The sequence below is a fragment of the Schistocerca cancellata genome, chromosome 4, assembly GCF_023864275.1.
Source record: "Schistocerca cancellata isolate TAMUIC-IGC-003103 chromosome 4, iqSchCanc2.1, whole genome shotgun sequence".
Classification (NCBI taxonomy): Eukaryota; Metazoa; Arthropoda; class Insecta; order Orthoptera; family Acrididae; genus Schistocerca; species Schistocerca cancellata.
In genome coordinates this window covers 428,177,700-428,201,711 of record NC_064629.1, presented here as the reverse complement: position 1 = coordinate 428,201,711, position 24,012 = coordinate 428,177,700, and the positions used below count along the sequence as shown (strand labels likewise).

Here is a 24,012-nt window from a genome sequence, read left to right as displayed (position 1 = left end):
TACGGCTTCCGACTTCCACCGGGAAGTACTGATAAGAAAAATGGGACGAAATTGGCGATGAAGCTGGAACAAGCTTTAGTTGAAATCAGAAGCTCTGCAGTAGCCGGCCATATTGTTCCAGCACGCTTAATTCAGTTTCATATTCATTACTATTTATAAGTACATTTGAAAATAAATGTTCCTATTCCGCACTTTCGCGAAACCTAGCAATTTTCGTCTGTCATGTATACCATAACACTTGAGAGGGGTGGCGTAGTAGCTAATGCACTAGACTTGAATTCAGGAGACCATGGTTCAGTCCCATAGCCAGCCATACAGAAAAGGGTTTTCTGTGGCTTCCCAGTTAGTTATATAAGGTGCTTGATTTCCTAAGAAGGGAGTTTCAGATACTGTTACCGTCCAGGGGATAATTTTGAAACTTCTTAAAACATTATTAAAACGCTTTTTTGGGCATTTTAAAAGTGTTAATATAACATTTGTTTTACATCGCTTCAACTGCAGCATAAGTTTATCTTACCACATCTCAAAATCTGAGGTTCTGATTTTTTTCCCATCAGAGGTAACGGTACGGCGTGCAGGAGCGTATCACCACAAATCATGCATACACACGGTGACTCAGCTGTTCCGAATTTATATCTAGCAGTCATAAACCACAGCGAGATTTTCATATTCTCTCGCTCTCTACGCGCAAACTTAGTCCTACAGAAAAAATGAACGGGACGTTTTCGTATGAAATGCAGTGTAGTTAAATTTTGTTCTAGGATATGTTTTCGCTTGGCACAGTTTCAGTTATTCAAGTACAAAAGTGACCTTCAACACCCCGCCACCCCCACACTCACCAGTCAACCACTCAGCAATTCTGGTATGTTGTTTGCGACATTCCATTCCACCACTGTACAAAAATTTCCGAACAAATCGACTATCCTGATATTCGCCATTTCTTGTTCTCCATTGATTGTGCTATTATGCCACCAGGATAGTCGGTTATTTCGTTAACATTATTAATTTAAACGTGCCCGTGAGGGTTATGAAAGAAAACGGACATTTGTAAACGTTACACTAAATCTGATTTTCGTTGACAGTTCGATCAGAACTGAACCCTTACAGGCACAGTAGTTTCGTAGCAAGAATGACAGACGAATATGACGATGTAATTGTTTATTTTATGCTTTTAAAATTCACGAAATTATTAGGTAAAACTCGCACAAACGTCAGTTTTACAGTTTTTAAGTGCTCGACAAAGCCAGTGGCGTAATAATGCCAGTCATTGTGCGCCTAGCGGGCGAGGGAATGTGAAAACCTCGCGCGTGGTTTATGAAGGCCAAATATAACATTGCAGGTTACGTAAAACGACGTTGGTAGGGGCATCTGAATCATATGTTCATACGTAGCCAGGATTTGATTTCAGGGGGCTTTTAGCAAATGGACATCGATATAAAGTGGAGTTGTAATAGAAAACAAGAAGATAATTTCACTGATTAACATGTCCATTTGTTATCCCCGCCCTTCCCCAAAATCAAATCCTGGCTTCGCATATGAGTCGGTGTATTATGGTTTTTGACGTCACAGTGACAAAGTAGCTGAACCACGCAATGTTGCAGTTATTTGCGACATGGGAGCCAAAAATTTGAAGATATGAAAACCACTAAACACAATAATAGATAAAACATATTTCATAAATCCTGTGGAAAGTGACCAGAAAATATATGTGTTTTTAGGACGTTCCTCACTTGTTGAAGCTACTCTGTAACCATTTCCTCGACGAAGGACTTTCGCTGCCCGATGCACTAATTATTATTAAACATACAACACTTGATCTTTTGAGTCGTGACACATGTGATCTTTGAATTGCGCATCATATATCAGAAGCACATGTGAACGTTACTGGACGTATTCGTCAAAATATTGGAATTGCTGCTCAGTTATTTTTAAGGCTTACTGCGGAGTCTGTAAGGTTTGCCCTCAAGAAAAATCGAGAGGCTGATTTTATACGATTACTAAATGAGGTTTCCGATGTGCTAAACTCGAGATTACCGAAGGATGAGAAGATTCCTCAGAGAACCGCTTAGGTACTCGTTCTTGAAAGTCGAGAAACTACACAAGGTTCACTAAACCATTTTTTTAATTTGTTGAATTATGATACGAAAAATATGCAGTCTCCCTTTTCAGAAAGGCTTTTAATGTCAATAAATTCGCCTATTGGGCTCTTTAATTCCATTAAAAATTTTGGAGCAACCTGCATATTAACAGTCAGCTTGAGTCAAGATTGCTTAGAAAATTATTTTTGTAGACGTCGGGGCCTCAACGCATTCGTCAAGAATGTTACGGCTTTCGAAATCCAGAGTATACTGTGACATTAACACAACGGGAAAAGCCAGTGAAATACCTTTATCGTGCCGTTCTTCCCTCGCCGACGAAAGACGGCAGCTTACGGCTAGTACATGATGTTTGCAACTGAGGAAGTGACTAACAGTTTTATATCAAGCGAGATGTGTTTGAGCGCATTCGCCAAGTCTGTCAATAAATTGTTTTTATGGTTTCTGCTGCTAAAAAGGAAGAGTATCTGCTTCAGGGCATCGACTTTGAGGGTCATGAGTATTACAGCGAAGATGTTGCATGCAGCCGACCCGGGTGGCCGAGCGGTTCTAGGCGCTACAGTCTGGAACCGCGTGACCGTTACGGTCGCAGGTTCGCATCCTGCCTCGGGCATGGATGTGTGTGATGTCCTTAGGTTAGTTAGGTTTAAGTAGTTCTAATTTCTATGGGACTGATGACCTCAGAAGTTAAGTCCCATAGTGCTCAGATCCATTTGATTTATTTATTTATTTATTTTTGCATGCAGTGCTTTGAACTATTTAGCAGACTACGTCGCCTTCATATCGGGTTGGTGCATAAGCTCGAAGCGTTTCTCCATAAGTTCAATAAACACAGAAGAATGTAACGATACGCGTACTTAGGCGATTGATATGGCCAGCTGTAAGTAGTATGATGGGAGGCGAAATTGTACGACTGAATGCTAGCGGCTCAGGCATCAGGGCGCACCGCAGTAGGTCCAGCTAGGCGACCAGTACGGACAAGTCCAGGTACAAAGAAGAGCAGCGTCGCCGGAAATGGATAGATCCAAAATCTGGGAATTTGGACGGCTGTTGCTCGCAAGGCGTTTGTGCAGGAGACAATGCTGCAAGAAATGGCAGGGTCTCAGGCAAGCTGAAAAGTGACTTCTTACAGCTGTTCAAGAATCTACAATAATTCAGTCAAGTACGAAAGCAAATCTGATACCTCATAAAAATGAAGTGAATCCAATGATGCAACAATATTTCAATATCTTTAAAACTACAGAAGGTAATATTTTACAGCGAATAAACATTTTCAAAATGAACATGTGAATTAATAACTTTTAAAAAGCATCATACGATTTCAACATACAATGCCTCAAATGATAGTATTGTACAATATCTATCATCTGTAAGTATTTTATTTCGTGATTTATTACGCTTCTTATATCATTTCATTACGCAAATGTTTGTCAGAACATCGTATCCTCCACAATTACACAGCAAATGAATACAGCATGAATCCTCACATTCTGTCATACTTTGTATTTATTTAATAAACAGTTTACCATTCTACCAGTAATACTTTCTTTTCTTTTTGTAAGCTGCTTCCCATTTACATCGTTTGTTTAGATACCTAATTCCGATAAATATTCTTGGCCTCATACGCAACGCGATGATTATTCGATCTGTTTTCGGAAACCTGGAATGTATTACGGATACGTTTCCATTATACTGATGGACTTGAACGCATTTGATACACGAATAACTTTGAAAATATTTTCGAGCTTTCAGTTGCGAAGTACAGTTGTGAAAACATATTTTCTTAAAACATCCGTAATTAACGAGATACAGGCAAAACAAAAATTGAGCATTTTGAATTCGCCTTTGATTATTTAACATATGTTTGTTAACCAAGAAAATAAGGCTTAAGACTCATTGAGGAAGATTTGGTATTTCGCAAGCCGAGTTGCAGAAAGATGCATGCAAATAACCCGAGGAGTTCGCCAGCAGTAGATGAGATTTGAAGTCGGCGCCGCCGCTGTACGCCTCGTGACGTCACAAGCGGTTACCAATGGCGCTATAACCCGGGATGACCTACCTCTTGTGTATTCTACGAGGAGCGTTCCATAAGTAATGATACCAATTTGTTTCTGAAAGCAAGTTGGTTAATTCAGGATTCCGATTCACCGTATTATTCTCCACACTTTTGGCTAAGGCTAAAAAACCGTATTTTCAACAACGTCTCCTTTCAAAGCAACGGCCTTGCGCTATCAAATTGGGAGGCCTTGTATGAACTCATGGCACCACTCTACTGGTCGACCTCGGAGTTAACGTTTTTCTACATCAATAACATCTCCATCATCCACGTACAGCACCTCGCGGAGTGCATCCTTCATTGGGCCAATCAGATGGAAGTTGGAAGGTGCGAGATTCGAGCTGTAGGGTAGATGAGGAGGAACAGTCCAATGAATTCGCCAACTTGTGTGAGGCCTTGCGTTGTCATGGGAAAGGATAGGTTTGTTGCTTCCATTTTTGTGTACGAACACGCTGAAATAATTTCTTCAATTTCCTGTGGGTCGGCTGGCTCGCAAAAGATCGGACAGGTTCGCGCGATCTCGTTGCTATGATGACATACGCTTCGCCCGACTCACGGTGCTGTTCTACACTGCCAGCTCCATGCAGACATTCTGCAAAGCCTTATGAAAATCTGCAGTGCTCTGGTTTCTCGTGAAAAGAAACTCAATGACAGCTCTCTGTTAGGAACGCATCTCCGTTACAGATGCCATTTTGAAGGCTACGTATCGAGCCGCCGCCTATAGGACTGAAGTGGGAGTGTTACAAGATGTCTTATAGCAGATTTAGAATTTTTTTTCAACATAAATTGGCCGAGGAAAAAAGTGTTGCATTATTTATTGAAGCCCCTCGTACGTACATAGTGATGGACCATCCACGTCGTAACTCTAATCACCAAGGTTACTGCATTTTTCATTGCGCAACAGTAGTTGAATTGTCGTCCTTTCCTCCGCAACCCCGATTACGCGCTGACTCGAGGTAAGCCGACCGCAGCGCTCTCACTGCCAGGTGAAATAAAATTGCGGTCGACTAACAGACTCTTTAGAGAGACCATTGAGACACATCTCCGAGAAATCGCGAGTGTTGGAGGTCATTGTACATGGAGGTTGGAGACCCTTTCCGCTCAAGCGACTTCGTTATTTCCCAGACAACAACACCACACGATTCTTCTATTTACCGGTATCGAAGAAGATTGAGCGACCATTCTGCTACTGTCATCGTATATCTCGCGCAGGAATCATGAGAATAAGATGAGAGATTAAGGCACGTACTGAGGCTGTAGAATTAATTTTTCCCACGTTCTGTACGCAAGTGGTCTGGTACATAAAATTGATAGTAATGTTAAAAGGTAGGGGAGAATATAGAGATAAAGAATCTCAACATGATCAAAATTTTTACTTACGGGCAGCATGTAATTGTGAGGAGTTTAAAAATGCAGAAAACCTGGAATTAACGGAACATAAATGTGAATTGTTGTGTTATGCCGCCTTCTTTCTTTTTTTGTCAGTATTTACGGTAAAAGTACATTAAATATGATGTCGTTTATTGTTTTGCGATTGCGAAGAAGATAAATGAGCTATTGTGTAGGTTTTAATCGCTATGCCTAGAAGATAAATGAGCTATTGTGTAGGTTTTACTCGCTATGCAAGTAAAGTTGAATCTTTTACACTGTAAAACATTTGTAAATTTCTAAGGCTGCGTTCAGGCTCACACATACAGATATTTTCGGTAAATATTTGATCTCTTTGGATCTATTTTCTAGTCAGTAAGAAATAATACTGCCACGAGCTACTATAGACAGCTTTATTTGAAGCTACAAACTCCGATTTACCATCGTCGACAGGCTTCTTACAGTCAATACTCTTGTTGTTGTGTGCGCCATTTGATCGAACCCTTCTTGTTGGCAAGTACTGCCTTGTATCCTGTTTGGCGTTTTTATCAGGAGCCAGCGTATTTCAGTCATGGTGCAGCACTTCACACCTTGTTGAAAGGTACAGGGAGTAATCCATAATGTACCAATATTATAAACGTGGAAGTAACTGTGTCAACTTTTCACGACAGAACCACTGAATCGAATTTGATGAACGTAGGCTACTTTAAAAAATTAAATCAGTAGGCAGAGGTAATAATAGTCGATAATAGTGAATTAAGGCAGCAAAATCTTTGTTGGCGATGCACTCTTTCACAATACGTTGCGCAGGCGATAAGAACTACGTCAGATTGGAGGAGTAGAAAGAGGAGGAGATAAGCGTTTAACGTCCCATCGACAACGAGATCATTAGAGAAGACAGAAGTTCGGATTAGGGAAGGATGGGGAAGGAAATTTACCGTGTCCTTTCAAAGGAACCATCCCTGCATTTGCCTGGAGCGTGGAGGGTACTCGGCACTGCCTCTTTGTCCTGTCTGTCCGGTAGATGTTCGTCAGTGTAGGCCCGTTGCGATGGTAGTGGGGAGGTGCTCCATTCTACTGCAAATACTTTTCTCCATCCCGAAACTTTTCTTCGATGCGTGGAATGGCGTATTTCTGTCATAAGTTCAGGTAATTTCCAGCAGTCATTGTATGCTTAAAAAAAGGGTCCAATCAAACCAAATTCTGATAAACCACACTACATTGCAACTGACTATTCTCATGGTGTACCACTGTCACTTGAAGATTCTCAGATGCATAGTAGATGCAACTGTGTCGATCAACTGAACCATTTAACTTAAAAGTGGCCACATCACTCCAAATATTCTTGTATGGAAATAGTTGTTATCAATGGAGAGACGTCTACAGACGTTAAAGTGGGACCATTGCTTTTCACAATATATGTGGAATGATCATATAAAATTAGTTGTTGGTAAGGCGGGTACCAGGTTGAGATTCATTGGGAGTGTCCTTAGAAAATGTAGTCCATCAACAAAGGAGGTGGCTTACAAAACACTCGTTCGACCTATACTTGAGTATTGCTCATCAGTGTGGGATCCGTACCAGATCGGGTTGACGGAGGAGATAGAGAAGATCCAAGGAAGAGCGGCGCGTTTCGTCACAGGGTTATTTGGTAACCGTGATAGCGTTACGGAGATGTTTAACAAACTGAAGTGGCAGACTATGCAAGAGAGGCGCTCTGTATCGCGGTGTAGCTTGCTCGCCAGGTTTCGAGAGGGTGCGTTTCTGGATGAGCTATCGAATATATTGCTTCCCCCTACTTATACCTCCCGATGAGATCACGAATGTAAAATTAGAGAGATTAGAGCGCGCACGGAGGCTTTCAGACAGTCGTTCTTCCCGCGAACCATACGCGACTGGAACAGGAAAGGGAGGTAATGACAATGGCACGTAAAGTGCCCTCCGCCACACACCGTTGGGTGGCTTGCGGAGTTTAAATGTAGATGTAGATGTAGTTTGATCTATGCGACCTTGCTTGATAGCACTCACAAAATTCAAATCTCTGGTCATAATCATCCGAATTTGGAATAAAAATTTTTCATTGGACACGCTCCAAAATGCTATGGACGCTCGGTTTTGGAACTCCTGCCCCCACGAGTCGCGTGCCGCACAGACTTTATAGAAGGCTGCTGAAACTATAGAAAATTTCTGAAACCTTTCGACGACTTCTCTTTCTCTTGTGGGGTCTGTGGATGATCGTGGTCTTCCGGAATCGTTCTTTTGGGCATCCTTGACAGTTTATTTTTCCTTAGACTTATCTCGGCCGAGGTGGCCGAGCGGTTCTAGGCGCTACAGTCCGGAACCGCGCGACCGCTACGTTCGCAGGTTCGAATCCTGCCTCAGGCATGGATGTGTGTGATGTCCTTAGGTTAGTTAGGTTGAAGTAGTTCTAAGTTATAGGGGACTGATGACCTCAGAAGTTGTCCCATAGTGCTCAGAGCCATTTGAACCATTTGTCTTTCGGACATGTCTGAAAGAACAGATACTATCGGTGACCATGCAGCTCGTTAGAATGAAATTAAAATGCAATGAATACCCCTAGCTGCATACAGGCGTTGATAAGTCAGTGTCCGAAAGAACAGATACCATCTTTATATATATAGTTAAGGCTCACCGTCCATTTGACCATCATCTTCTGTGCGAATGCACGAACAGTGCCCGAACTCTTACGGCAATGGGCAAAAAGCCGCTAGTAATGAGTATAATGGGCAGCGGCACTACGATTATAGTGCGGGACAATAAGCTGGGAATATGGGTCTCCCGGGAGGCATGCCAGACGTACGTGCCTGCAGTCGCACTATCCTCTGTGTCCTCGGTGGCTCAGATGGATAGAGCGTCTGCCACGTAAGCAAAAGATCCTGCGTTCGTGTCCCGGTCAGGGCACACATTTTCAACAGTGCCCGTTGACGTATCAACGCCTGTATGCAGCTAGGGGAATTCATTTCATTGTAATTTTACAGTTAGGAGCTGTAAGAGTGTGTATACATCCTTTTGGGACACCCTGTATACCTGTTGTGATTACGAAAATGAGGATGCGGACGACCGTAAAGGCATAAATTAATGTCCCGCCAAAGCTGCTGCGATACGCTTCCTAGAGCAAGGCAAGTCATAGTGTATTTTACCTTTCAAGACTGCAATGAAAGTCGCTCCCGCTCCCGCTTACGCGCGAACACGAGATATGCAGCTGCAGCACATCTGACGAACAGGATGCCATGACGTGGTAGGGCTGCAACGACGATACTTTGACCTTGCGACTTGCTTATCAGTTGTTGCAAAACTGTCCATCGCTGGTTGCTAAAAGCGTCCGAGCTGAGCACTAGAAGCTGCACACGACAACACCAGCCGTAGATAGATACGACCGTTGGGAACTAGCTCATCCAGCTGACGGGGAGTGCACCAGTCATTGAAAGCGATCGGGAAATTTTGTCCGCGGGCATGACGATGAGAAGCTGAAACGAATGACAGCGGAATGTCCCAGCAAAATGATAAAGTTGAGTGGGTCTATTATATGCAAATTACCGGAGGAGGACCATGATGCTGAGTGGAGGGGCATTCAAGCACTGAGAGTCGATGTACGCACAATAAACGTCCCATTTTCGATATGGAGAGCAGTGGCGCATAGATGTATAGTGTGTGTGACAGCGATGCGTCCTAAGAATACTGAGGTGGGAGCTGTTACTCCCCTCATGAACCATGGACCATGTCGAGGGGAGTTGACTTGTGTTAGTCAATGGTACAGACAACCGCACCGTAGGTGCAACCATATCAGAGCAGAGGGTTATTTGTGGAGAGGCCAGACCAATCCGTAGTTCCTGACGAGAGGCAAATATCTTATTACCCAATTTTAATCCGTACTCTCAGTATAATTTGTGGATTCCGTTTTTATTTAACATGCATTTCTATCACTTTTATCGATTCTGCGCGCACATTTCGCAAACCACGTGGTACCGACTCCATATATTAGCATCTTTACACTCCATAGCTCATACTCTTTGTATGCGTACATCTTTGCCGCTTTTGATAGTGTATTTACCACGCCTGCTACATGAAATTTTAGGTTAAGTGTCCATGTCATTATTTTACCAGTTCATAACGTGTATGGTATATGGGACAGCAGATAAATCCACAACATCACATGCAACTGCTCTTACACAACTTTTCGTTATTGGGTGATTTACAACATCCGACATCAGTAGTTTTGACATTTTCCATTTCACGTTTTTCAGCTTCATAAATACATATATTATATTTCATGACTGATTGTTTCCAGATTACTTCGAAATGACCACGTGTCGAAATTTCAGTCGCAGTAAATAATGTTTTAACAGCCTAAAGCGGAATGATTTCATTTAAAAATTCCACGAAGGTTCTGGACCCACTCATCACCAAACCTCTGTCTTTAACAGTTTCAGTGTCTGGATGATTGACTCGCAACTATAGCCAACGTGGCCTTGTTGTGCTAGTACTGCGAACGGCTGAAAGCAAGGTAAAACTGCAGCCGTTATTTTTTCCAAGGACATGCAATTCTATTGTCTGGCGTAATGAAGTCGGTATGTATTACGGAGTTAACATAGATCCTCATTCGAATGTCCTAGCGGTGAATGAAGCGGGTCGCAGCGTGAAATGTTGGAACCCTTGATCAGGTAGGTAGGTAGGTAAGATAGAGAATTTAAAAAGTAAAATAGATAGGTTGAAATAAGATATAGTGAGAATTTTTGAAGTTCGTTGACAGTAACAACAAGACTTCTGGTCGGGTGATACAGGGTCATAAATCGGCAGAGGAGGTGGCCACAATTACACTCAGACATCTGCAAAAAAGCATCACATAATACGTTTATTTACACTATGTACACTTAATTGATTTATACATAACTCTGAATGCTGTAGGCTCTTTCGCAGTGCCGAGTTATAACTAATGATAGTAATGTTCGTGATTATAAAAAAATCACACCAACGTCAAAAATTACGACCACAGTGGAAAAACTATCATCGACTCCAGAAACCTTAGTACACCAAACTTAGGAATAGAATTTACAAGCAAAAAGCCCAACATGACAGCCATTTAATACTACAGAGGTTCTTGACAACAGCTATAAATAGCTAATCGTCCGAACGCTACATGGAACATAACGACAGACTTTCTGTGCATATTCATAAACTAGAAAAAGAACGAACAAAGTTATATAGATAAATTAACGACTGCCGAATGAAAGAGCTAAAACAGAATGGAACCATCTTAACAATCAAGTTAGACAGAGATTAGACAATTCAGAGCAAATAGGTGGGAACGTTTCATACCTCCATATTTCAATACGCATGCCTATACCAGTTTCTTTGGCGCTTTAGTGGAGTTTCAGCGCTACATTACCCCATCTCTAGGCCCCCTGAACGACGTGTAGGATGGATCCCACCTTTTGCGCAGTCAAAATACGGGCCGGCATTCACTGACAGATACCCGTAGATTTCTTGTTGACTCGGCGATCCCTTCGATCATCATTAGCCAAACACTTGTGTTGAGGCCAATCGGAGCTGCGTGCACGTAAGTTCCGCGTCCACTGGTGGCGTGTATGCGTGGTGCCACCCGACGGAGAACAGCTGGCGATAGATAGCGCGCTGGCGGAAGGTTCAGAAGTGCCGTCTCCCACGTAGCTATGAGTGACGCCCCGGGTGCGGTCGACGGAGACGCTGTCGATACCGCAATAAATACTAAGTCAAGTGGGGTTAATTAGGGGGTAGGTCTAATAATGAATAACGTTATAGGAATGCGGGTAACTATGAACAGCACAGTGAACGAATTATTGTAGCCAAGACAGACACGAAGGTGACACTCACCACTGTAGTACAAGGTTATACCGGGTTTTACAAAAAAGTACGGCCAACCTTTCAGGAAACATTCCTCACACACAAAGAAACAAAATGTGTTATGTGGACATGTGTCCGGAAACGCTTACTTTCCATGTTAGAGCTCATTTTATTACTTCTCTTCAAATCACATTAATCATGGAATGGAAACACACAGCAACAGAACGTACCAGCGTGACTTCAAACACTTTGTTACAGGAAATGTTCAAAATGTCCTCCGTTAGCGAGGATACATGCATCCACCCTCCGTCGCATGGAATCCCTGATGCGCTGATGCAGCCCTGGAGAATGGCGTATTGTATCACAGCCGTCCACAATACGAGCACGAAGTGTCTCTACATTTGGTACTGGGGTTGCGTAGATAAGAGCTTTCAAATGCCCCCATAAATGAAAGTCAAGAGGGTTGAGGTCAGGAGAGCGTGGAGGCCATGGAATTGTTCCGCCTCTACCAATCCAGCGGTCACCGAATCTGTTGTTCAGAAGCGTACGAACACTTCGACTGAAATGTGCAGGAGCTCCATCGTGCATGAACCACATGTTCTGTCGTACTTGTAAAGGCACATGTTCTAGCAGCACAGGTAGAGTATCCCGTATGAAATCATGATAACGTGCTCCATTGAGCGTAGGTGGAAGAACATGGGACCCAATCAAGACATCACCAACAATGCCTGCCCAAACGTTCACAGAAAATCTGTATTGATGACGTGATTGCACAAATGCGTGCGGATTCTCGTCAGCCCACACATGTTGATTGTGCAAATGTACAATTTGATCACGTTGGAATGAAGCCTCATCCGTAAAGAGAACATTTTCACTGAAATGAGGATTGACACATTGTTGGATGAACCATTCGCAGAAGTGTACCCGTGGAGGCCAATCAGCTGCTGATAGTGCCTGCACGCGCTGTACATGGTACGGAAACAACTGGTTCTCCCGTAGCACTCTCCATACAGTGACGTGGTCAACGTTACCTTGTACAGCAGCAACTTCTCTGACGCTGACATTAGGGTTATCGTCAACTGCACGAAGAATTGCCTCGTCCATTGCAGGTGTCCTCGTCGTTCTAGGTCTTCCCCAGTCGCGAGTCTTAGGCTGGAATGTCCGTGCTCTCTAAGACGCCGATCAATTGCTTCGAACGTCTTCCTGTCGGGACACCTTCGTTCTGGAAATCTGTCTCGATACAAACGTACCGCGCCACGGCTATTGCCCCGTGCTAATCCATACATCAAATGGGCATCTGCCAATTCCGCATTTGTAAACATTGCACTGACTGCAAAACCACGTTCGTGATGAACACTAACCTGTTAATGCTACGTACTAATGTGCTTGATGCTAGTACTGTAGAGCAATGAGTCGCATGTCAACACACGCACCGAAGTCAACATTTCCTTCCTTCAATTGGGCCAACTGGCGGTGAATCGAGGAAGTACAGTACATACTGACGAAACTAAAATGAGCTCTAACATGGAAATTAAACGTTTCCGGACACATGTCCACATAACATCTTTTCTTTATTTGTGTGTGAGGAATGTTTCCTGAAAGTTTGGCCGTACCTTTTTGTAACATCCTGTATGTATTCTATCGCCGCAGATTATGAACAGGTTAAAATAATGCGATAAAAGAACTTATTCTGATAGTTGAACTAAAACTGTAAACTCCGTCCGAACAGGCCTCGAAAGTCCCAAAGGTACAGACCTACAGCCGTGCCATCCTCAGTCGATACGTGTCACTGCGTGCGGAAATGGAATGGCATGTGGTCAGCACACCACTACCACGACAGTTGTCAGCTTTTGTGACCAGAGCCGCTGCTTTCTGTCCAATCAAATAGCTCCTCAGTTGGCCTCACAAGGTCTGAGAGCACCCCGCTTGCCAACAGCGCTCGAGAGAGCCGGACGGTCACCAATCGAGGTGCTAGTCAAGCCTGACGGCGCTTAACTTCAAATCTCTGTAAGTCCATCTTTATACAAGTGATTGCGGGACCTCGGTTGTTCAATATAAAATATCGAATTAAAACACCTTCAGCCGTCTGAATTTCCAGTTGTTATTTTATTTGAGCAACCAGTTCCAGCAGTACATTTCGCTATCTACAGGCTCCCTAACCGATGTGTAGAAATCATCCCACCTCCGATCCAATCACAATAAGGGCCAGCATTAAATTACTATATCCTTAGATTTCTTCTTAGCACAGCAAATCCATTAATCATGAATTGCCGACACAAGTGTTTCGCTGGTGATCTGAGGGATCGCTGTGTTACGAAGAAATCTAGGAGTACCAGTCACTGAATGGTGGGCCCCATTTTGACTGCACAAAAGGTGGGATTCTTCTTACACGTCGTTGAGGGGGGCCTGAAGTTGGCATAATGTAGCGCTGAAACTACACTGAAGGGCCAAAGAAACTGGTATAGGCATGCGTATTCAAAGACAGAGATCTGTAAACAGGCAGAATACGACACTGCGATCGGCAATGCCTATATAAGACAAAAAAGTGTCCGGCGCAGTTGTAAGACCCGTTACTGCTGCTACAATGACAGTTTATCAAGATTTTATAGAGTTTGGACGTGATCTTGTAGTCACCGTACGAGCGATGGGACTCAGCATCTCCGAGGTAGCGATAAAGTGGGGATTTTCCCTTACGACCATTTCACGAGTGTACCGTGAATATCAGGTAAAACATCAAATCTCCCACATCACTGCGGCCGGAAAAAGATCCTGCAAGAACGGGACCAACGACGACTGAAGAGAATTCTCCAACGTGACAGAACCGGAACCCTTCCGCAAATTGCTGCAGATTTCACTGCTGGGCCATCAACAAGTGTCAGTGTGCGAACCATTCAACGAAACATCGTCGATATGAGTTTTCGGAGCCGAAGAATGGCTCTGAGCACTATGGGACTCAACATCTTAGGTCAGAAGTCCCCTAGAACTTAGAACTACTTAAACCTAACTAACCTAAGGACATCACACACACCCATGCCCGAGGCAGGATTCGAACCTGCGACCGTAGCAGTCCCGCGGTTCCGGACTGCAGCGCCAGAACCGCTAGAGAGCCGAAGACCCACTCGTATATCCTTGATGACTGTGCACGACAAAGCTTTGCTCCTCGCCTGGGCCCGTCAGCACCGACATTGGATATTGATCAGTGGATACATGTTGCCTGGTCGGACGAATCTCGTTTCAAATTGTTCTGAGCGGACGGACGCGTATGGGTATGGAAACAACCTCATGAATCCTTGGGTTCTGCATGTCAGCAGGGAGCTGGTCAAGGCTCTGTACTCGTGTGTGGCGTGTGCAGGTAGTGTGTTATGGGACCAATGATACATCTAGATACGACTCTGACATGTGACATGTAAGTATCCTGTCTGATCAGCTGCATCCATTTATGTCCAATGTGCATTCTGACAGACTTAGGCAATTCCAGCAGGACAACGCGACACCCCACACGTCCAGAATTGCTACAGAGTGGCTCGAGGAACGCTATCCTGCGTTTAAACACTTCCTCTGGCCACCGAACTCGCCAGACAGGAACATTATTGAGCATATCTGGGATACCTTGCAACGCGCTGTTCAGAAGAGCTCCGCACCCCCTCGTACTCTTACTGAATAATGGACAGCCCTGCAGGATTCGTGGTGTCAGTTCCCACCAGCACCACTTCAGACATTATTCGAGTCCATACTACGTCGTGTTGCGGCACTTCTGCCTGCTCGCAGGGGCCCTATACGATATGAAGCGGGTGCACCAGTTCCTTTGGCTCTTCATTGTAGTTGCAAATACAAAATTACAACTGTAAATTTAGACGGCTGAAGGTGTTTCAACTCAACATTTTGCTCTTAACTTAGGTGATCTGACGGAAACCAGCACAGCAGTGATGCCGTTGGTGATTGATATAGTTAAGGAACACAAAAACTTCATTATGATGGGGACTGGAAACCAATAGCAGGACGGTTCTAGGCGCTCAGTCCGGAACCGCGCGACTGCTACGGTCGCAGGTTCGAATCCTGTCTCGGGCATGGATGTGTGTGATGTCCTTAGGTTAGTTAAGTTTAAGTAGTTCTAAGTTCTAGGGGACTGCTGACCACACATGTTAAGTCCCATAGTGCTCCGAGCCACTAGCAAGAAAATAAAAAGGAAAAATACTAGGATAACATGGACTGGAGGAAAAGGATTGAAACACAGCATGTTGTTATCAATGGAGAGACGTCTACAGACGTTAAGGTAACCTCTGGCGTGCCACAGGGGAGTGTTATGGGACCATTGCTTTTCACAATATATATAAATGACCTAGTAGACAGTGTCGGAAGTTCCATGCGGCTTTTCGCGGATGATGCTGTAGTATACAGAGAAGTTGCAGCATTAGAAAATTGTAGCGAAATGCAGGAAGATCTGCAGCGGATAGGCACTTGGTGCAGGGAGTGGCAACTGACCCTTAACATAGACAAATGTAACGTACTGCGAATACATAGAAAGAAGGATCCTTTATTGTATGATTATATGATAGCGGAACAAACACTGGTAGCAGTTACTTCTGTAAAATATCTGGGAGTATGCGTGGGGAACGATTTGAAGTGGAATGATCATATAAAATTAGTTGTTGGTAAGGCGGGTACCAGGTTGAGATTCATTGGGAGAGTCCTTAGAAAATGTAGTCCATCAACAAAGGAGGTGGCTTACAAAACACTCGTTCGACCTATACTTGAGTATTGCTCATCAGTGTGGGATCCGTACCAGATCGAGTTGACGGAGGAGATAGAGAAGATCCAAGGAAGAGCGGCGCGTTTCGTCACAGGGTTATTTGGTAACCGTGATAGCGTTACGGAGATGTTTAACAAACTCAAGTGGCAGACTCTGCAAGAGAGGCGCTCTGCATTGCGGTGTAGCTTGCTCGCCAGGTTTCGAGAGGGTGCGTTTCTGGATGAGCTATCAAATATATTGCTTCCCCGTACTTATACCTCCCGAGGAGATCACGAATGTAAAATTAGAGAGATTAGAGCGCGCACGGAGGCTTTCAGACAGCCGTTCTTCCCGCGAACCATACGTGACTGGAACAGGAAAGGGAGGTAATGACAGTGGCACGTAAAGTGCCCTCCGCCACACATCGTTGGGTGGCTTGGGGAGTATAAATGTAGATGTAGATGTAGAAAGGGGAAGTCTGGGGCAGATGTGTACTCTGACCGTAATGTATTGTTTATGAACTGCACATTAAAGCTGAAGATGCTGCAGCAAGGTATCATTTCCAGGAGATGAGATCTGATTGAACAGAAGGAAATAGAGGTCGTTGCGAGTTTGGAATAAAGCACTAGACAACGACTGACTGTAATGGGAAAGGAATGCAGTAGAAGAATGGATAGTTTGAAAGATACATTAGCGAAGGGAGCAGAAGATCAAATAGGCAAAAAGAGAAGGCCTAGTGAAAGCCTTAAATAAAACACGAAATATTTACTGAATGTAAAAAATATAAAACTGTAGTAAATGAAGAAGGCAAATGGAAAGGTATATGTCTCTAAAGAATGAGTTAGTGCACAAATTCTAAACTGGAATTGAAAAAGAACAAACGTAGATCTGTGTAAAAATGCGTAACTGCAGAAAGGTGGATGTCACACATAGAAAAATTAAAGAGACAATTGTAGAAAAATAACAATCTCCGCGAAAATCAAGAGCTCAAATGAAAAGCCAATACGTGATGAACAAAGAAAGGAGAACTGAATGGCGGGAAGAATATCTAGAAGAACTATAGAAAAGAAAGGATCTAAAAGGCAATATTGCTGAAAGGGAAGATCAGTTAGAGGAATGTGAGATGGGTGAAATAGTATTGTGAGAGGAATTTGACAGTGATGCAATTACCTTGATCGAAACAAGAGTCCTGGCGTAGACAGTATCCCTTCATTGTTACTGAAACCCTTGGAAGAACCAGTCACGTATAATTTTCCTGGTGGTATAAAAGCTACATGACAGGCGAGATACCCTTAGAGTTCGAGACGAATTTAATAATTCCAATTCGAAAAAAGGGCAGGTGCTGACAGGTGCGAATATTACCGAAATATCAGTTTAGTAAACCATGGTTGCAAGATACTGTCATGAATTGTGTTCATTGATTTTGTAGATTTACGAAAAACTTTTCACAATGTTGACTGAAATATACTCTTTGAAATTCTCAAAGTAGCAAAGGCAGAATACTGATAGTTAAAGTTTATTTATAACTTTTACAGGAACCAGAATTCAGATTTAAAAGTGTAAGACCTTGATCGAAAAGCAGTAGTTGAGAAAGATGTGAGACATGGTTGTAGGCTATCCCCGATGTTATTCAGTCTGTACATTGATCAAGCAAGCAATCAAGGAAACCAAGGGGAAATCTGGAAAGGGAATTACAATTCAGGAAAAAACTATAAAACTTGAGTTTTCCTCATGACATTGTAATTCTGTGTGAGACGGCAAAGACGTGGAAGAACAGTTAAACGGAATGGATTGTGCGTTGAAAAAAGAGTTTATGAAATGATCCTCAATAAAAAAAGGTAACGGAATAAAATCTAATTAAATTAGGCGATGTCTAGGAAATTTAGATACGGAAATAAAACACTGGAAGTAGAAGATGAGATTTTTCTATATAGGCAGCAAAGTAACTTATAATAGGTGAAATACACTACTGGCCATTAAAATTGCCACATCAAGAAGAAATGCAGATGACAAACGGGTATTCATTGGACAAATATATTATACTAGAATTGACATGTGATTACATTTTCACGCAATTTGGGTGCATAGATTCTGAGAAATCAGTACCCAGAACAACCACCTCTGTCAGTAATAACGGCCTTGATACGTCTAGGCATTGAGTCAAACACAGCTTAGATGGCGTGTACAGGTACAGCTGTCCATGCAGCTTCAACACGATACCACAGTTCGTCAAGAGTAGTCACTGGCGTATTGTGACGAGCCAGTTGCTCGACCACCATTGACCAGACGTTTTCAGTTGGTGAGAGATCTGGAGAATGTGCTGGCCAGGGCAGCAGTCGAACATTTTCTGTATCCAGAAAGGCCTGTACAGGACCTGCAACACGCGGTCGTGCATTATCCTGCTGAAATGCAGGGTTTCGCAGGGATCGAATTAAGGGTAGAGCCACGGGTCGTAACACATCTGAAATGTAACGTCCACTGTTCAAAGTGCCGTCAGTGCGAACAAGAGGTGACCGAGACATGTAACCAATGGCACCCCATACCATCACGCTGGGTGATACGCCAGTATGGCGATGACGAATACACGCTTCCAATGTGCGTTCACCGCGATGTCGCCAAACCCGGATGCGACCATCATGATGCTGTATACAGAACCTGGATTCATCCGAAAAAATGACGTTTTGCCATCCGTTACAGCCATGTGTATAAGATGCCTGTCATCACGACTGCTAGTGGTTTCACCAGGCAACCCCGGTCTACTGCTGTTTGTGTATGAGAAATCGATTGGAAACTTTCCTCTTGTGGCATGTTGTAGGTGTCGCCACCGGCGCCAACCTTGTGTGAATGCTCTGAAAAGCTAATCATTTGTATATCACAGCATCTTCTTCCTGTCTGTTAAATTTCGCGTCTGTAGCACGTCATCGTCGTGGTGTAGCAATTTTAATGGCCAGTAGTGCAGAAACGACATAAAATGCCAGGATGTTTCCTTCGAAAGGGCAGTCCGGTATCTTCCTCCATCCTTCCCTAATCCGAGCTAGTGCTCCGTCGCTAATGACCTCGTTGTCGACGGGACGGTAAACACTAATCTGCTCCTTCCTCCCTCCCTCCAAAAGTCATGGGATACCTCCTAATAACGTGTCGGACCTCCTTTTGTCCGATGTAGTGCAGCTGCCGGACGTGGCGTGGACTCAACATGTCGTTGGAAGGCCCCTGCAGAAATAATGAGCCGTGCTGCCTCTATAGCTGTCCATAATTGCGAAGGTGTTTCCGGTGCAGGATTGTGTTCGCGAACTGGTCTCTCGATGTCCCATAAATGTTCGATGAGATTCATGTCGGACGACCTGGGTGGCCAAGTGATTGGCTCGAGTTTTCCAGAATGTTCTTCAAACCAATCGCGAACAACTGTGGCCCAATGACGTGGCGCATTGTCATCTACAAAAATTTCATGGTTTTTTTGTGAACATGAAGTCTATGAACGGCTGCGAGTTGCCTCCAAGTAGCCGCACATAACTATTTCCAGTCAGTGATCGGTTGAGCCGGACCAGAGGACCCAGTCCATTCCATATAATCACAGCCCTCATCATTATGGAGCCACCACCAGCTTGCACAGTGCATTGTACACATCTTGGGTCCATGGCTTCGTGGGGTCTGCGTCACATTCCTAACCTTCATCCATCATCTGCCCCCATAGCCCATTAACGCAATATTTCGCCCCACTGTCGTAACGGATACGTGCGTCGTACGTCCCACATCGATTCTTGCCGTTATTTCATGCAATGTTGCTTGTCTGTTAGCACTGACAATTCTGTGCAAACGTCGCTGCTCTCGGTCGTTAAGGGAAGGCCGTTGGCCACTGCGATGGCTGTGGTGAGAACCAATGCCTGAAATTTGGTATTCTCGGCACACTCATGACACGGTGGATCTTGGAATGTTGAATTCCCTAACGCTTTTTGAATGTCCCATGCGGCCGGCCGGAGTGGCCGTGCGGTTAAATGCGCTTCAGTCTGGAACCGCGTGACCGCTACGGTCGCAGGTTCGAATCCTGCCTCGGGCATGGATGTGTGTGATGTCCTTAGGTTAGTTAGGTTTAATTAGTTCTAAGTTCTAGGTGACTGATGACCTCAGAAGTTAAGTCCCATAGTGCTCAGAGCCATTTGAACCATTTTGTCCCATGCGCCTGGCTCCTACATTTCGTGTTCAAAGTCTGTTAATTTTCGTTCAAAGTCTGTTATTTATGTCGTGTGCCCATAGTCACATCGTACACCTTTTCAAATCGATCACCTGAGTACAAGTGAAAGGTCTGCCAATGCACTGCCCTTTTATATCTTGTGTGCGCGATACTACCGCCATCTATGCATGTGCACATCCCTGACCCATGATTCCTGTCACCCCAGTGTAGAAACAAATGTATTTATGAACGACAGGAATTTAACATCTAATAGAAATGTTAAGTGTTAGGAAGTCTTTTCTGAATGTTATTCTGGAATGTAGCCTTATACGGAAGTTAATCGTGGATTAAAAGCAGTTCAACCGGTCGCTGTGGCCGAGCGGTTCTAGGCGCTTCAGTCTGGAACCGCGCGAGCACTACGGTCGCAGGTTCGAATCTTACCTCGGGTATGGATGTGTGTGGTGTCCTTAGGTTAGTTAGGTTTAAGTAGTTCTAAGTTCTAGGGTACTGATGACCTCAGATGTTAAGTCCCATAGTGCTCAGAGCCACTTTTTTTAAGTAGTTCAGACAAACAGAGGACAGAAGCTACTGAAATGTGGTGCTACAAAAACGTGCAGAACATTAGATGGGTAGATCGAGTAACTAATGAGAAGCTACTGAATCGAATTCGGGAAAAAATTAAACTTATGGCACAACTTGACTAAAAGAAAGGTTCGTCAGATTGGCAGTGGAATGAAAGGGGGGGGGGGGATGGTAGATGGATGTAGGTTGTAGTAGTTATGCAAATATGAAGAGGCTTGCACAGAATTGCTAGGGTGATGATCTGCAGGCTACAAACTGAAAACAACATCAACGACGCCGCTCCATTAGTACCTTCACTCCCTCTTTTGAAGCGTATGTACAATGGTCCAGCCTCCCTTTTTAGGTCTTCAGTTGGCTTTTCCGGTTAATGTACGGAACCAAAATTGCAGGCTTTAGTGTTTATGTTTTGAAATACAGGGTGACCCAGGAGCAATGGTTCGTATTCCGGCATAAGACAGGATCATCCAGTTAAATAGGCTCGAAAATTAATACCTTAAGCGCTGTGAGCATTTGTTCGTCTTCGCTATCGTGAAATACATTTCTTCTACTGAACAAGTGCTTGTAGCTCTTAAGGTATGCATTTTGGAGCCCTTGTTTACTAGAGTTGTTTGTTTCGAATGATCTTTCCTGTTATATCCCTAAATATTGACCATTCCTCCTGCGACAGCATGTATATTCGTCCACATGCAACTCCTCATTTCTACGTAACTGTGGACTGTTACTCTGCAGCTGGGCCCACCGGTGCTGCAGTAATGCTTTTTAACGTTGCGGTAGAAGAGCCATCTTCGTTGGACTGCTTTTCGCGGGACTTTCAAGTTTGCGACAGTGACAGACTTATCTATGCGGCACACCTGTTCATAAACGGAGCTCTATTTAGATACGCCAGGCACCTGCATATTGCGACTGCAGCAGGCTTTCACGCTGTCCTGGCGTAAACAGCGATAAGAGGCCGCTCGTTAGAGGTTTGACTACCGCAGCACGTAATGGAATCCTGTTACGAGTAGTGCGCTTTCCTAATGCGTTTGTTATGAACCTAACTCTTCCTGCGAAAATGGTGTTAAACTGTTGTACCACCTCCGTGAGCAAATAAGTTTGGAAATCAGTCACGTATTTCTTTAGCTGGTTTGGCGGTATGCAGAAGTGGGGAAAACTAATTCCGTTTGGTCATCCAGGAACTGCTCGGAATAGCCTGTTCGTAGTACAAGCATCGTTTAACAAAAGCTTTTGAAATGTTGTGCTGTAGAAGTCATTGGGGATTTTAGTTACACCATATGAGTTCAATTATCAGTCAGCTACATAAATATAACTACAGATTCAGCTCTGTCCATGACCATAGAAATAGAGCTACACCAAGAATGAATAAATACTAAACTAAAAGCCGTATTTTCTAGCAATGACAAAAATTGTACATTAAATTGTCGAAAATATTAAAGAGAATACTAAAACAAACTTACTTATGGCGCTGTTAAAAGTACTTGATAAGAAATACATTCTACACAGTGAAGTAAAAAAAGAATGGGGTTTTGGTAAAAAATGCAACACTCATTAATAGTAAGACACATGTTACTGCAGAAGATGCTTTGGCACAACATTTTTTTTTTCTGGAAACCCACACATCAGAACTCTGCAATGGATAATTCTAATATCTTATCCTCTTTCCTTGTGCGACATCTCCTCCTTTATGAAAGAGATGTTGACTCAGTTTTTCAACGAAATACATGGGAAGTTGCGATACACAAAAATGGAAGCCAGACATTTGTCTGAAGGTACATTTGCCAGTCAACACAGTGTATCTAGTGTGTGCAGTGGTAAAGGCGTTGAGAAATGAATGGTCCGTATACCATTGGCTTTTTACATTTAAAAAAAAACGTGTTTTAAATAATTGGTCGTGGTAAATGAATGAATAATGCAGCACTAGCCATGTGGGTTGCTCCTGAGAATGATGAAAGCACTGCAGAGGCTCTGGGTTCTCAATTTGGAATACACCGCGTTCTCTTGGTGGTAGTGACTGTTGTTGTAGCTTTGGTTGTCTGGATTGGATGTTGAAAGGGTACTGTACCGACTGGAGGAGAAAAGAGCTTTATGGTTATCCAGGAAGGGCCAGTTTTATAATGAAGTGGAGTGTGAGGGTTGAGCTGGTTCAAATGGCTGTAGATGGCAGTAGCTATGCAAAATTGAAGAGACTTGCACGGCATGAACTAACATGGAGAGATACATCATACCACCTCATGACTGAAGACCATAGCAAGGACGAATTTTGTCAAACTGAGTCACTGATATTAACTGTTGTCGTTTCAAAACCTAAGAGATGGAGAATTTAATGTAAGTATGTGGGTGAAGTTAAATGTTGACACATGGTCGAATAGAAGTTAAAAGTGTGATCGATCTCTCTCTCTCTCTCTCTCTCTCTCTCTCTCTCTCTCTCTCTCTCTCTCTCTCTGTCCGCTGTTTTCATGATTTGTCAAATTTTGTTTCTGTTAATTTTGCGGCCAGATGCTTTCCTGCCGCCACAGTCGACAGGTAACCTAATGCACGGAAGTCGTGTGCGCCATCTGTCTGTGAATCATGTAAACCTTTATCATTATGTGATCGTATTTTGACTGTTAGTGCATCCTGTCTTCTGAGGCGGATATTGGGGACCAGCCTAGTATTTGCCTAAACAAACGTGAAACAGCCTAAAAACCATCCTTAGCCGGCCGGTCTGGCCGAGCGGTTTTGGGCACTTCAGTCTGGAACCGCGCGACCGCTACGGTCGCAGGTTCGAATCCTGCCTCGGGCATGGATGTGTGTTATGTCCTTAGGTTAGTTAGGTTTAAGTAGCTCTAAGTTCTAGGGGACTGATGACCTCAGATGTTAAGTCCCATAGTGATCAGAGCCATTTGAACCATTTTGAACCACCCTAAGGCTAGTCAGTTACCAGATCTGTGCTTGTTAATTCGTCTCGTGAATGGCATTCGGGTCTAGCTGATGGTTCAAATGGCTCTGAGCACTATGGGACTTAATATCTGAGGTCATCAGTCCCCTAGAACTCGGAACTACTTAAACCCAACTAACCTAAGGACATCACACACATCCATGCCCGAGGCAGGATTCGAACCTGCGACCGTAGCAGTCGCGCGGTTCCTGACTGAAGCGCCTAGAACCGCTTGGCCATCGCGGCCGGCAGGGTCTA

At 43.8% G+C, this 24,012-nt stretch overlaps 1 protein-coding gene across 2 annotated transcripts in view; it reads left to right on the top strand.

The window, feature by feature from the left end:
• Positions 1–24,012, top strand: part of LOC126183685 (1-acyl-sn-glycerol-3-phosphate acyltransferase alpha-like) — a 749,564-nt gene that overhangs the window by 91,569 nt on the left and 633,983 nt on the right. The window lies entirely within an intron of this gene.